We start from the raw sequence: 16657 nt of genomic DNA, 5'->3' as shown, positions 1-16657 counted from the left end.
CTCTGACAATCTGACATAAATCATTTTGTGCTTAACACAGCATCAACATGCCTAAACCCAAAACCGTAGAAAATAAAAGTAAAACAACCAATGAAAATGAAGAGTGATATGGGAGTTTAAACTCTGTCTGTCCAGGAGAGACCAAATACAAATGTATTGTCTTGGACACAGGCATAGTATCTTAAATTGCTCTCTTGGAAGTAGAGTGAGCATTTTCTTTCACTTTCAACCAACGAACCCTCATCACATCCTATAGTAATTCCTTGGCTGTTACTGTCTTCTATTCTACCTACAGTTTCCCAAAAGATTAAAAATTAGAAAGACTTACATTAGCAAATAGGAGAAAAGTTTTCTTGTTGTTGTTGTGTGTGTACACGCCTGCTTGTAAATGTGTTTGTGTGTGTGATGTTTGTCGTTTGTTTTTTGGAAATGGAGTTTTGCTCTTGTTGCCCAGACTGGAGTGCAGTGGCGCCATCTTGGCTCACTGCAGCCTCCCTTTCCCGAGTTCAAACGATTCTCCTGCCTCAGCCTCCAGAGTAGCTGGGATTACACGTGCCCGCCACCAAGCCCGGCTAATTTTGTATTTTTAGTAGAGATGGGGTTTCACCATGTTGGCCAGGTTGGTCTCGAACTCCTGACCTCAAGTCCGCCTCAGCCTGCCAAAGTGCTGGGATTACAGGCATGAGCCACTGCGCCTGGCCTGGTTTTTTGTTTGTTTGTTTAATATGAAAGCCAGCACTAAGTGATCTTCAAAGTATCTTCATAACTTAAAATAAATGTTCACAGGATCTCTTTTTCACATTCAGTGTGAGTAAAGCATGGAAGGTAATGTTCCATTCTGGTGCATTAAAGCATAATGGTATTGTATTTGAGAAGAGAGAAAGGGAACTGTGGTCTGGAAACTGTTGCCCAGAGCACTGCAAAAAGCCAGCTTAGAGCTGTTTCAGGCTGTTTTAAATTCCAGATCATTTTAAATTCCTGCCCTAGAAGCTATGCACCACACTCAGAGAATGAGTTCAGTCTTGGCCCATGATATTGTACTGAATACCTCAGCTACTTTTCTACAGATTAAATAACATAAACTCCTTTTACTTTTCTTCACAGTTCTTAAAATGAAACTTTAACAATGTCTCCTTGAAGTCTTTGAGAGTGCTTCAAAATTCTATCTTTCTTTTGTATTGTCTTTTCTTGTTGTTAGTTTGTTTGGTTTTGGTATAAAGGGAGCCTAAACCTGGTTGCAGTTAGTAGGAATCTGAGAAGGCTAAGTTCAAAATTTCAGAAAGATTTTTTTTATATTTTCTATGTTTTACATTCCTTTAACAAATTCTGATGTGAACACTTTCCCAGTAAGAATATTTGTATCATGCTTTAACATTTCGTTTATCTTTGTGTGCAAACTAGCATTTGTTTTATTAAAACAATCTAAATGTATTAAGGAATTAGATTATAGGGAAATTAAATTAAAACATAATTTAAAAGAAATTATTATATCCAGATACAGAAAATCAGAGGCATAAATATGTTGTGACTGGGTCCATGAGGAAAGGGGTCAGGGAAAATGATGTACCAGACTAATGAGTGGCTTGGACACTGTATTAGTCCATTCTCAAATTGCTATGAAGAACCCAAGACTGGGTAATTTATGATGAAAAGAGGTTTAACTGACTCACGGTTCCACAAGTTGTATAGCAAGCATGGCTGGGGAGGCCCCAGGAAACTTACAATTATCGTGGAAGGTAAAGGGGAAGTAGGCAACATCTTCACATGGCGGAGCAGGAGTAAGAGAGTGAAGGGGAAGGTGCTACATGCTTTTAAACAACCAGACCTCACTCACTATCACGAAAACAGCAAGGGGGAAGTCTGACCCCGTGATCCAATCACCTCCCACCAGGCCCCTCCTCCAACATGAGGATTACAATTTGACATGAGGCTTAGGTGGGGAAACAGAGCCAAACCATGTCAGGCACAAAGTCGAGCTCTTCACAAAGCACAAATGTTCCAAATCCGAACAAAGGTAGATTAGCATTTTCCAAATGCCAACCTCCAAAGACCTCCAGATTAGGACTTCAAACACGTTTCAAGTTTGTCACATGGCTCTCCTTTTATTTGACTGCTCTCCAGGAAAACCAAATTTTACCCCACATGCCTCTGATATTATTAACGTTCCTTCCTAGGCAGACAAATCCTATCAGAATTTTAAACCTACCCTAAATGTTTCCTCTTTAATGCAGCCGTTCACCCAGTGCTTTTAAATAAGTGAGACACTCTTTCTCTTTGCAACCCATTTAGAGCTTTTATCTGTCATGGGAAATTTGCCTTTTATTGCAGTTATCTGGGAAGTCATATTCCCCATTAAACTACATCTGAAGGTCAAGAACAGTTTCGCAGGTATCTGTATAATATGGAGCACTCAATGTACACTGACCATATTGAATCCAACAAAATTGAAATTAATGGAGCTTTTTGTCTTTAAAACAGAAAAATAATAACGAAAAAGCCACAACTCACAGAGTACTTGAACTTGCATTGTTCTGCTAAGTGGCATTTTTATGAGTCCTAAATGCTCTGCACTATGCTAATGAAAGACAAGGTTGCAAATAATTGCCTGGGCTTCCCAGAGAGGCGTTGGTACAGGATTCTGGCCTGCTAGTTTAAAAAAAAACTTTTTTCTCCGCATAGAAAAACAGATTCCTGATTTGTATAGTAGAGGCTAGCTCCTTTCTAAATTATGTGCAGACAACACTGGTCTGTATATTTTAAGTGAATTAGTGTCTTTATGTAACCCCTGAAGTTCTCCATAATTCCTTGTTAACATGATGGAGTTTCTGATGTGCTTTCTCCCGGCACAATCACAGGTTACTACAAAGAATGGAACTCAGAAGTCAACAAAAACTCTTTATCAAGTATGACTACAAAGTAATAGAACTTAGATGGCATAATGTAAATGAACGCTTCTTTGTCCTCCAAGTTATATGAGATGCTATACCTATAATACATCCATGCTATCATTAATCAAAATGCTTATTAAAGCACTTTCAGCAGCTAGGGCACATTCCTCTAAACATTCCTAAAGGTGGCAAATCTCCAAAATATGAGGGGCATGTGGGTTTTCTGAATACCCAAAGTTGTTAAAAATCAATTCTGGGGCCAGGATCCCAACTTTGGTATGTGTGTACGAATGCTTACACATTTGCAAGGGTGAATGCTTGTGTGTGGGCATGTGCACATATGCGTGCATTCATGTGCATGGATATGAATGTGCATGGGTGAAAACATGCAGATGTATGCATGAGTATGTCTTTTATCTCTATATCAGCACAGGAAGAAGCATGGAACAATAAACACTAGAATGATACATCTCGCCATCCCTGGGTGTGGGAATTTTAGATACATTTTATAATACATTATTGTTTATATTTTCTAATTTTTCCATATGCATTTCTTGCTTATGTAAGAAGCAAATAAAGAGAAAGGAAGGAAAAAGAGAGACAAAGCAAAAGTATTTCTAAACCCTTCAGAAGTTAATCAATTCTGATGAATACAGTAGTCTATTAGTTTCCCACTGCTGCTCACAACAAAGTAAGTGTCATAAACAATAAAGATGGATTATCTTACTGTTCTGGCTGTTAGTAATCCCAAATGCATCTCACTTAGCGAAATCCAAGGTGTCAGTAGGGCCAGATCCTTCTGAAGTCTCCAGAGGAGAATCAGTTCCTTGCCTTTCCAGTTTTTAGAGGCTTCCTACACTCCTTGGCTTATGGCCCCAATTTCCATCGTTAAAGGCAGCAACATCATGCCGATTCGTTCTCATGCTGCCAGCTCACTGGTTCCCTCTTCTGATTCCCACTGTTTCCTTTAAGGACCTTTGTGATTACATTGGACCCACCCAGGTAATCCAGGATAATTTCCCCCATTTAAGATTAGCTAATTGGCAACCTTGGTTCCATGTGCAAGACTGATTCTCCTTTGCCATGTAAACTAATATAGTCACAGATTCTGGGAATTAGGATCTAGACATTTTTGAGAGATCATTATTCTACCTACTACAGTGTGTTCCCATCACAGTTTGGCTAAACTATATCATTTTTCAACACCTGCCTTATTGATCAGCATATGGTAGTATTATGCTGAAGAAAGAACATCAGTTCAACAGGTTTAATGACTCCCCAGACAGCCATTGCCTAGTTGAAACCTCTTGAAAACAATAACTATGGCCAAAAGAGAGGTGATGGGCACATTTTGGGCTAAGTCACAGATACTATGGAGAAGCTGCTGTATCTGAAATAGGAGGCTGAGGCTGGACCACACTCAGACACTAATCAGCCAAATGCTATCAACCAAGATGTCACCATCCGTAAACTCAGCAATAAATGAGGGGGTTGGGTCATACACTAACTCAATCCCCTCTACTCCATAATTATTTGACAGTCATGCAAGAAAAGCTACACCCATCAGTGTCATCTAAAAACATCATTTCCATTCCCACTTCCAATCTATAATACAGGCTTCTCATTCAGGCAAGGAGATCTCAGACTTCATCCCACACACATTAAGCTCACACACAATTGCTTGACTTAGGAAGCTCCCATCAGCAGTAATACCTTCCTCTTTCATCTCTACTGTATTCCATATTTTCTAGACCACTTGATTTGCAAACATTTTTTATTGTATTTGTGATTTCTTCACACAGCAGAAGTTTTCAATTTTGGTGAAGTTCAATTTATTACTTTTTTCTTTTTAGATCATACTTTTGGTGTCATATCAAAGACATCTTTGCCTAATCTCATGTCATGAAGATTTTCCATTGTAATTTTACATGTTACATTTAGATCTGTGATCCATTTTGAGTTAAGTTTTGTATATGGTGTGAGGCTTAGGTGAAATAACTTTTTTGGCAAATAAGTGCTCAATTGTTTCAGCATCATTTGTTGAAAAGACAGTCCTTTCCCTATTGTTTCTTTGCATCTTTGTCTACAACCCAACTGATGACATTTGTATGACGACATTTGTGTACTCAGTTTCTTCTATCTGTCTGTGTGTCCATCTTTTGTCCAATACAACACTGTCTCAACATTTGAAGTATGTTGTTTGGATTTCATAGTTATCTATTGGAAAGTTGGTTACTTTTCCATTCCCTAAAACGCATTGCTCACATGTTACAGGAAACTGAGAAGTAATATAAATTTGTAAATATAGACTTTCAACAACATTAAAAACATGGTCTAACAAAAGTGAAATTTAAAAGGACACTAATATATTCTTCAATGTATAATTATCTGACATGTCTATATTAAAAACATGTTGTAAATATCTGATTCTTGCATATATACACAGAGTCATCATGAATACAGCAGTTACCAATTCAGGCTGACTTCAGCTACTTTTTATGGGCAACTCAGTGACCATGAATGGCATATTGTGGACTTAATCTTTCAAAATGGAGAAATACTCTTGGTAAACTCATGAACAAAACGGTGTACAATCTACCCTCAAATTATATAAGAGTTAAATCTTGGAAAAGTCCAATGTATATTAAAATTGTGGGGAAAATATTTTTACTTTACATGAAATTATTTATTTGTATTTTCTGATAATTATGAACAGTTTTTCACTTACTTTGATGTCAAATGCCACCTGAATTGTCATGCTGCATTGTTCAATGTATTTGTTGGACACTACCTTACTCCGCATAAGATGCAGTGTAATCCTCTAATAATCAAGACAATTTAAAAATTACCCTATAAATACCCAAAAGTTCCCTAGCAGGGAACCACCAAGCTTCATTACAACTCATTGCCTTATAATGTATTAAATATTTGGGTTTTACGACAAAAAGTCTTTTTGTCTTGAATGACCTCTTCAATAAACTGAGTCATGTATAAAGGTTAACTACTAGTAGCAACGTGGTTTTTATTTCCAAAGCATTAAACACGCTGGGCTCTGATAAACATGCTTCGTGTGTCACAATCAATTAGAAAGCCATCCAGTGTGAATGAGTTTCTGACATTGAGAAATACTGCTGGCATCTGTTAAACAGGCCACAGAGGTTGGGCTCCTCATACATACCACTGCCTTTGAGCTACGTTCTCCTTCTAATACCAAAGGTAAGGCCAAGTGCTTGCAAAGACAGCCATCCAATAGGAGCTACCTATGCTTTGGGACTAAATATATATTCTATTCTCTTAATGTAGCAGGATTTTTGTGACTTTGGAGCAATCTTATGTAGCTCAAAGATCCAAAAATGGTCCACAACATTTCACAGTTTGCAAAATGAACTCTCTGTATGGACAGCATATTGGCACATAAAACATAAAAATGGACAGATCTCATGAAAACCTTCCTCTTTGGCATCATATCAAATTTTAGTTTATTTTGACTCGCTTAGGCAAAGCACCCCTGAGATAAACAGTCTACTTGCTACTGCAACAGGAAAGTAGTGCTTGAAAGGGGAAGATACCAAATTATATGTAGTGCAGCTATATAATAAAGAGTTCTAAATTCCAAACAATTTGGACATTTCTAAGGTTATATCAGAGAACGGTAACTGTGCAATTGAACAAGAAGGAAGGTGCATTTTTTGTCATTTCATAACAGTTTATTGACTGTAGCAGTTCATGATATTAGAAATAACTGCACATTTAGAAGGGGGCTCTTAAGTGAAAGTATTTAAAATTAAAAAAAAAAAAAAATTTCCTGACCACAATTGCTCAAGTGTAAAAATTGAACTTATTTCTACATGTGTTTCTTCTTTCCAAAAGATATATTTTTTTAATTTTTTCTTAAAAATGGGGGGGGGGATATATGTGCAGAATGTGCAGGTTTCTTACATAGGTATACGTGTGCCATGGTGGTTTGCTGCACCTATTGACCCATTGTCTAAGTTCCCTCGCCTTACACCCCTACTCCCAAACAGGCCCTGGTGTGTGTTGTTCCCCTCTCTGTGTCCATGTATTCTCATTGTTTAACTCCCACTTCTGAGTGAGAACATGACATGTTTGGTTTTCTGGTCCTGTGTTAGTTAGCTGAGAATGATGGCTTCCAGCTTCATCCATATCCCTGCAAAGGACATGATCTCATTCCTTTTTATGGCTGCACAGTATTCCATGGTGTACATGTACCATGTACCATGTTTTCTTTATCCAGTCTATCATCAATGAGCATTTGAGTTGGTTCCATGTCTTTGCTATGTCAAACTACCATTGACATTCTTCACAGAATTAGAAAAAACTATTTTAAATTTAATATGGAATCAAAGAAGACCCCATATAGCCAAGAAAATCCCAAGCATAAAGAACAAAGCTGGAGGCATCACATTATGTGATTTAAAACTATATTACAAGGCTAAAGTAACCAAAACAGCATGGTACTGGTACCAAAACAGACATATAGACCAATGGAGCAGAACAAAGACCTCAGAAATAACACCACACATCTATAACCATCTGATCTTTGACAAACTTGCCAAAAACAAGCAATGGGGAAAGGACCTCCTATTCAGCAAATGGTGCTGGGAAGGTGCATTTAAAAAAAAATATCTCGTGAAGCATAAAATTCAACAAAAACACTTTGTTTTTTTTTGTTTGTTTGTTTTTTTACTATTATACTTTAAGTTCTAGGGTACATGTGCACAACATGCAGATTTGTTACATATGTATACATGTGCCATGTTGGTGTGCTGCACCCATTAATTCGTCATTTACATTAGGCATATCTCCTAATGCTATCCCTCCCCCATCTCCCCACCCCACTACAGGCCCCCGTGTGTGATGTTCCCCATCCTGTGTCCAAGTGTTCTCATTGTTCAATTCCCACCTATGAGTGAGAACATGCAGTGTTTGGTTTTCTGTCTTAGTTTGCTCAGAATGATGGTTTCCAGCTTCATCCATGTCCCTACAAAGGACATGAACTCATCCTTTTTTATGGCTGCATAGTATTCCATGGTGTACATGTGCCACATTTTCTTAATCCAGTCTGTCATTGATGGACATTTGGGTTGGTTCCAAGTCTTTGCTATTGTGAATAGCATTGCAATAAACATACATGTGCATGTGTCTTTACAGCAGCATGATTTATAATCCTTTGGGTATATACGCAGTAATGGGATGACTGGGTCCAATGGTATTTCTAGTTCTAGATCCTTGAGGAATCACCACACTGTTTTCCACAATGGTTGAACTAGTTTACAGTCCCACCAACAGTATAAAAGTGTTCCTATTTCTCTACAACCTCTCCAGCACCTGTTGTTTCCTGACTTTTTAATGATCGCCATTCTAACTGGTGTGAGATGGTATCTCATTGTGGTTTTGATTTGCATTTCTCTGGTGGCCAGAAAAACACTTTAAGTTGAGGAGATGGAGGCAAAATTAGGGACAGCATATAACAAATAGACATTGTCATAACATATATTTCAGTAGTATTAGACCACCATTAACAATATATGTCTAGTTAATGTACTTATGCTAACTACTTTATACAACAGAGAACAAGAAAAATTTATCATGTAAGAGTTTTGAAAATTGTGTCACATTTTATATGGTCCAGGAGCAGCTTGGTAATAGAATTATAAGATGTCTCTCTGTTATAAGTGTAAAATATATTTTTATGCAAATAGTTTCTGTTTTTTTTTCAGTTTGGCATAATACAGATACTTAGGTACCAGTATTTGATGTCCTTAGAATAGATATTTTCAACTATAAAGTACAGAATAATTCTCTCACCATAACTTAACAGGAAAAGTAAATTGGAAGTTTAATTGGTAGTCAATTTACATAATCTAAATCAAATATCCTTATTTCTTACCTCAGTAACAAAAATATGGGTTTAGTTTGGCATTGTTGAAAAAGCAGGTGTTTTTGTTTGTTGGAAAAATTATCCAGTTATCCTCATTCATCATTTGACTGTGTCTTTGAAGACTGCCTGAACATTCTACATTCTTCTCAGCTAAGACAAAAAAATTGAACACTATTAACCACATTGCCTGAATTAACATTTGTAGAAGGCATATATACAAAATACAACTATATAATACACATTTTTTCCAAGAGTGTTTGGGAAGTTCACCAGGATAGATCATATACTTGACCAGAAAGCAAGTCGCAAGCTATGAGAGTTCTACAGATTATGTTCTCAGAACAGAAAGGAATTAAAATAGAAATCAATTACAAAATAAGATTAATATCATACCTCCAATTATTTTCAAATTAGGCAACATACTTCCAAAATAACAAAAGCCCAAGGAGGAAATAACAGTTGAAGTTAGACAATATTCTGAGGTGAATAACGATTATAAAATATTGGATATTGTGGGGTACAGCTAAAACTGTGCTTAGAGGAACAAACCTGCAGTGTCACTGAATGGATGTGCCCTGTCGACGTTTTCCACTTTTGTCCCAGGTCATCCTCATTCTTTGTCTTTTACGGAAGTCCTATTGTCTCCTGAATCCAGTTACGTGAAAGCACATATTTTTTTCTCCCTTAAGCATAATTTTATGCCCTTCACTACAGACTTGCAATGTACAGTTTGAGGCTAAAGAATTGTCTAGCTATGTTTTGCTATTGTTTGTGTATTTCTAGATATTTAGTATCATTTTATTTTTCTTCGATCTACCAAAAACTGGCTTTTGTTTTGCTTTCTTTCTTCTTCCGCTTGACTGATTGCTTAAGGAACAAAATCTGACATATCATCTGATTAAAATGCCAAACACTCCTGTATCCTATCTTCTTCAGATATCCTTCAAAAACATCCCTTATATTAGGGAAAGTCATTCATTCTGCATCATTGTGTATAACTCACTCCCTAGCACAGAAAATAAGGCTCTTAGGAAAAACAAAAGGAAGGTAATTGTTGACTTTCTACTCCATCGGGGCCTCAAATAATAGGTGGAATTTATGCAATCCTTCTTTTGATGAATTATACACAAGACAATAAGACCCACACCATGCTTCACGTTTTTGGTAATGATTGTCCCCCGGTGTTTGAGGTGGATGGATATATTAGTCTGTTTTCTTACTCCTATAAAGAACTACCTGAGGCCAGACTTGGTGACTCGCGCCTGTAATCCCAGCACTTTGGGAGGCCAAGGGAGGCGGATCACCTGAGGTCAGGAGTTTGAGACCAGCCTGGCCAACATGGCAAAACCCTGCCTCTACAAAAAATACAAAAATTAACCAGGCATGGTGTCAGGCACCTGTAATCCCAGCTACTCGGGAGGCTGAGGCAGGAGGATCACTTGAACCTGGGAGGAGGAGGTTGCAGTGAGCTGAGATAGCGCCACTGTACTCCAGCCTGGGCCACAAAGAGAGACTCCCTAAAGGAAAGAGTTTTAATTGACTCACAGTTCTGCATGGGTGGGGAGGGAGGCCTCAGGAACCTTACAATCATGGCAGAAGGCAAAGGGGAAGCAGGCACCTTCTTACATGGTGGCAGGAGACAGAGAGAGCTAAGGGGAAACTGCCACTTTTAAACCATTAGATTTCATGGGAACTCACTATCATGAGAACAGCATGGGGGAAACCATCTCCATGATCTAATCACCTCCCACCAGGTCCCTCCCTTGATATGTGGGAATTACAATTTAAGATGAGACTTGAGTGGGGACACAGAGCCAAAATATATCACTGGAGATAATCAACTTTCACCTATCCAGCATAAAATAAAACTCTCTAGTTCCTAACTCAGAGGACTCTAATCTAACCTAGGTAGGTGCTATGCAGGTAGATCAAGCACCTACGGATGGAGTAACAATCAGTCCTGGACTGCTAATGCTTGATGAGACCTTGGAGATCCACTAGTTCAGAGAGCTTCACTTCATGCTCTGAAAGCCCCAGGAGTTCTAGGGAGTTTCTTGAGGGCCCCTTCAGGAGACTGGTGCACAGGAGAACAAACACCACCAACACCCTCTGCCCAATCATCTGGCTTCACATAATGCTAAGGAGTCAGACTGTATCTGAAAACAAGGCACATTCTCCATCTTGCTAGACATCAAGGTGCAGAGATTCCATTGACTTGCTCTTTCAGTTAATTAGAGGCCTATCCAAGCCAAACATACACATTTCCCAACATGGCAGGTTGTCTTTTGTATCCATATAGAGTTTAAGAAATACTTTGAGATTTCTTTCTCCACAAACTACCTCCCCAGCACCACTCACATCCCACCAAGTAGTTGAAATTTTGGGGGTGGCATTAGAAGTACATATAGTCTTTTTTTTTTTTTTTTTTTTTTTTGAGATGGAGTTTCTCTCTTGTCGCCTGGGCTGGAGTGCAGTGGCGTGATCTCAGCTCACTGCAACCTCTGCCTCCCAGGTTCAAGTGATTCTCCTGTCTCAGCCTCCCAAGTAGCTGGGATTACAGGCACTTGCCACCACACCCAGCTAATTTTTGTATTTTTAGTAGAGACGGGGTTTCACCATGTTGGCCAGGCTGGTCTTGAACTCTTGACCTCAGGTGATCCACCTGCCTCAGCCTCACAAAGTGCTGGGATTACAGGCATGAGCCACCACGCCTGGCAAATACAGCCTTAAGAAAGCATCTATTACAATGTAAATGCATTACCAGCAATGGATCATGAATCCAGTGGTTTTTAAACTCAGCTCATGATGCCCGTGAGAAATGGCTGTGGAGGTGGTGAGAGGGAAGCCCGCTCTCCCTCATCTTTTAGTAATCCAGAGGAACTCTGCTTCAAGATGTTGCACAAAACAGGCAAGGCACTGAGATCTCGGGAAGTGGAGAATTCCGTGTGCCCCTTCCATTACATTGCTCTCACATAACACCACAATGATAAAGAGAACTGAGGGCCCCACGATTTAGATCCCTCCCTGCTCCCCTACACTTCGAAGTATGGATGAGTCTGTGGCTGAGTGGGGACAGCAGTGAGTGTATGGTGACATGCATATGCAGGTGGCTGTGTTTAAAATTCCAGTTGTATAAGCCTACATATATCATGTGTCACTGTTTTCCTTGATATCCAGGTGAGTAAATGTGCACCTCATTTTTGTGGGGACCTCGGGTTCCTACGAAATATCTCTTCAGATTCCAGAGTTGGGGTTGAGAATCTCTGGACCATTGTCCATTACCTCTTGCCCTGAGTCACTGCTCCTTGCTTGTTTTCACAGTAGGTGGGGTACTTCTGCTACATGTTATCTATCTGTTACCTGCTTGGCTCAGTTTCACCTCTTGCAGACACATGGGCCCTGTCCTTATTCCTATAGCACCACTAATGCAACCCTATTACATCTAACAGAACTTGCTAAAGATTCAGGGATTTTTAAAAAGGGAAGGGTAGCAAAGAATAAAAAGACTATAATACTTCAAACTGAGCATCAGGTACCACCATACTGAAAGCCCATCAGCCATTCTCACCCAGAAAATTCCTTATTAGAATCTTTTCGTATTTCCGGGACCTGCCCTTACTCTATAAAGAATCTTTCATTCATCAAAACAATATTTATTGGAAGCTTGTTTGCCAGACGTGGTTCTAGGTGCTAGAGGTTCAGCGGCAACTACACAAAACAAACTCCACCATCAATAAATTACACTTTCTAGTCCTTCTTTTTTTTTTGAGCCTTTGAACTTCTGAAGCCCCCTGGGCCAAAAAGAAACCATGAAAATTAGTGTAGCTCTAGTACACCAAGACTTTTTATCTCCCATTGTTTTAGCCTCCTCCTTTCAATCCAGGCAAGGAGCTTTACTTTTCATTAACAAGAACAATTTTCTTAGGTGTTTTCCTAAATAAAAGAGAAACTTCCACCTTGATGTGGATTCTACCTCCTCTAAAATGTTGAAATGGTTCTAGTGAAAATTTTAAATCAATGTTCCTTTCTCTACATTTGCCTTTTCAAAATCTTCCTCAATTCAAATCATTCCTCAGTTATAATGTTAATAGTCACTATGAAATGTGCTTCTTTATGTAATGAAATATGGATGTCCCACAAAATATTTACATGTAAGCACTAAATAATATTTCTTGAAAAAGCCAGCCAGAGGTTTATAAGTGTATGAATTTAGATTATATAAGTTCAGAACTCTAATTTATGAACTACTGACATGAGAATATATTTAAATGGTGATCTCATACCCATTAACCAGTAAAAATCATTACAATAAACAAGCAAAAGGAACAGAGATAATATGTTTTATTCTGATACTCTTGTATTGAATCCTTGCTATTTGTATGACACTATGTTACATGTTTTAGGGAAACAAGATGGAAAAGTGTCCTTGACCCTTTATTTATATCACCCCTCTTCAGAGAGAAGCTTCTTGAAAGAATAGGCATTGCTTAGTCATCATTTCTTCACCTCCCATTTCTTCTGATCTTTGCCACCTGGCTTTCACCCCAACCACACCATTAAAATTGCTTTTGTCAAAACCACCGCTCTGCTTTTTGGCCCTTATTTTCCTTGACCTTTCCACAATACTTGACATTGTTAGCCATTCCCATCTTTTGGGAACTTTTTACTGCCTTGATTGTCTAGGCAACAAGCCATTTTACTTTTGTCTCTTTCATGAGATCCCATTCCACTGCCTGCCATTTCAATGTTGGTGCTTCCCAGGGTTCGACCTTCCACTCTCATTTCTTGCTCTCATCCTTTCTAAGGGATCTCCTTCCATCTGTCATTTCCAACACCCATGGAATGTCTACAGTTTCCAGTGACGTGCCCCTAGTCCATTTCTCCTCCTAAGCTGGTATTTTACACTGCTTACTGGACTTCTCCACTTGAATGTTTTATTCCTATCTCAACCCCACAATAGCCAAAACTCAAGGCATTATCTTTTCTTCCTCCCTTACTTGCATCACCCTCCAGTCGCAATCTCTGTTCATGGCACCATCACCCTCTTAATCAACCACCCTCCAAAATTTTAGAATCATCATACCATCTTACCTCTTCATCACCTTTCCAGTCACTAACTTTTTTCAATTCCATCATCTTCACACCACATGTCCTCCTTCTCCTTGTGATATCCACTGCTACTGTTCTTGCTAAGATCTTCAAAATGGATCATCTAGAATATTGTAATTGTTTCTTAATTGGTGTCCTTGAGAACAGCTTTGCCATTCTAATCTATTTTTCATTTTCTTGTGATGTCGATTTTTCTAAAATGCAAGCACAATCAAGTCCTCCTCCTATTTAAAGCATTACTAGTTACCCGCATTTTGTAATCACAAAAGTCCAAACTGATTGTCATTACATAGAACCTCCTGCACAATCTGCTGCCCTTCTTTCCAATCCCATCTCCCATCTTTCCCCAAACGTCAGTCACACTGAAAAGCAGATGGTACCCTTGAGCACACCATATCATTGTTTTCCTCTGCACACTTACACATGCTGTTCTCTTTTCCAAATATGCCTTTATGAGACCCTCGCCTACCTTGTAATCTTACTTGTCCTTTGAAGCACAACTTCAAAGGGTCTCTTCTCTTTGAAGCATTCCTTGAATCCCCAGGAAAGGTCAACTTATGCGCCTGTGGTCTGTGAGAGATGCGTTGGTAATAGAATCAATAAGATTGCACTTGATTTAGATAAAAAGAGAGAATGTGAGATGAGTAGGACAATTCAAGGAAGCTTAGCCTAGAAGCCAAGAATGGTGGTGAGCCATTACTATAGAAAAAGAGAGCAAAAGAAGGATAAAGTTTTACAGGAAAGGTGAAGATCTAGGAGTTTATTTTTTTAAACAAATTCTTACTGAAATGTAACATATATACAGGAAAGTGTACAAATTCAAACTGTGCAGAACGTCTAAATTTCAAGACAGACAATACCAACTGTTGACAAAGTTATGCAACAATACTTATACATTCCTACGGTATAAATTGGTGCAGCATTTTGGAAAACTGTTAGGCAGTATCTAATTAAACTGAACACGTGCATATCTCATAACCCAACAATCCCATTCCTAGGAATATACTCAACAGATATGCTGACATATGTTCCCCAAAAGACATGTACAGTATGTTCACAGCAGATGCATTTATCATGACAAAAAAGTAGAGACAATCCAAATGTCCGTCAAACCCTGAATGGATGAATATATTGTGTTATATTTACACCGTGGAATGCTATTCATCAGTAAGAGTGAGCAGTATATCACATGCACAAGTATGCATGAATTTCAAAAGTAATGCTGTGTGAAATAAGTCAGATACAAAAGACAGCATACTCTATCATATATAAAGTACAAAAAGGAACACAATTAACTTATGCTTTTTGAAGGCAGGATGGAAGTTAGTGACCAGAAAGGTGCAAAGAGGTGTTTCTAAGGTGTTAGGAAGGTTCTATTTCTTCATTCAGTTGCTGTTTACATGATTGTGTTCTATTTGTGAAAATTCATCAAACTTTATACATGAAGTACGTGCATTTTCTGTACATTACACTACAATGAAAAAATTTTAAGTGTACAGCTAACTGAATTTTCACAAAGTGACCAGTGCCATTTAAGTAACACCCAGTCGAGAAACAAATGCTACTTGCACTTCAGAAGCACCCTCTGATTACCTGCATCCCCCAAAAGTAAGTTCTAATTTGGTTTCTATCACTACAGATGAGCTTTGCCCAATTTGAACTTTATATAAATGAAACCAGACAGTGTAGACTCTTTTGTGGTTTTTTCCCAACATTGGAAAGTCTGCTTTTGGGCAGGTTGAATTTGACGTGTCTTATGGATATCCAGATGGAGATGTTCTGGAAGTATGTAGAAATACCCACATAGAAAGCAGAAAGTTCACTCCCTGGACTTAAATAGTTTTCTCTCTTTCTCTTGTGCCTCATTATCCTAAAGTACATTTATGGCAGGTAGAGATGCAGAGAAGGAGGGAATACTAATTTATACAGTTTCTCATATACTCCGAATAGCCCTGCTAGAATGTAAGCTTCACAATGGCAAGGACTTTGTCCTGCCCACTGCTGTTTCCTCTACACCTAGAAAATATCTTGGCTCATTACAGATACTCAATACATAGATGTTGAGCTAATTAGTTACAGGCAAAAATTGGGGAGTCAACTAAGATATTTGAAACCTTGGGTTTAACCATACCCATTAAAGGGCAAACTGAGGAAAAGGAAGCTACAACCAAAAAAGGCAGTTCCTTGAGGAATGCCTATACTCAGGAATAGAAAGAAGCTATACTGAAGGGGAGACTAAAAAATCAATCAAATTATATTTTTAGTACATAAACCCATTTTAGTAGTTTCTTGCCAGCCTTGTAGACATAGATCTAGTTACCATGACTAAGCAATTATTGGTCAATTACAAGCATCGTTGCATTCACAATACAAGGCTTTACCATGTGTGACTTAGGAGCTACATTATGTATTTCTTAATCAACTTGAAGAGAGAATTTCATTTTCCTTGAATCCTTAGGATTTGAGCTGTCAGTAATTATGCAAAGATCATCAAATCCATAAAAAGTGCATATCATTTGAAATGCTCATTAGCCACAAAACTTATTTTTCTTTTAATTTCTGATTCATTAAATCTGATCATATTCATAGTGTGGAAAGTGTCAGAAGGCCTGGTGGGAGGCTGACTAGCCCATCCATTCAGACCTGCACAAAAATTCCCTCTCCTGCCTGAGCCCCAAGACAGAAACAGCTGATGCCCAAGCAACAAACTTTGTCTGCAAAGTATTACAAAATAAGAGCAAACACACAGGTGTGGACT

Source organism: Chlorocebus sabaeus, chromosome X (genome assembly GCF_047675955.1).
Source record: "Chlorocebus sabaeus isolate Y175 chromosome X, mChlSab1.0.hap1, whole genome shotgun sequence".
NCBI lineage: Eukaryota > Metazoa > Chordata > Mammalia > Primates > Cercopithecidae > Chlorocebus > Chlorocebus sabaeus.
This window is presented reverse-complemented; position numbering follows the sequence as displayed.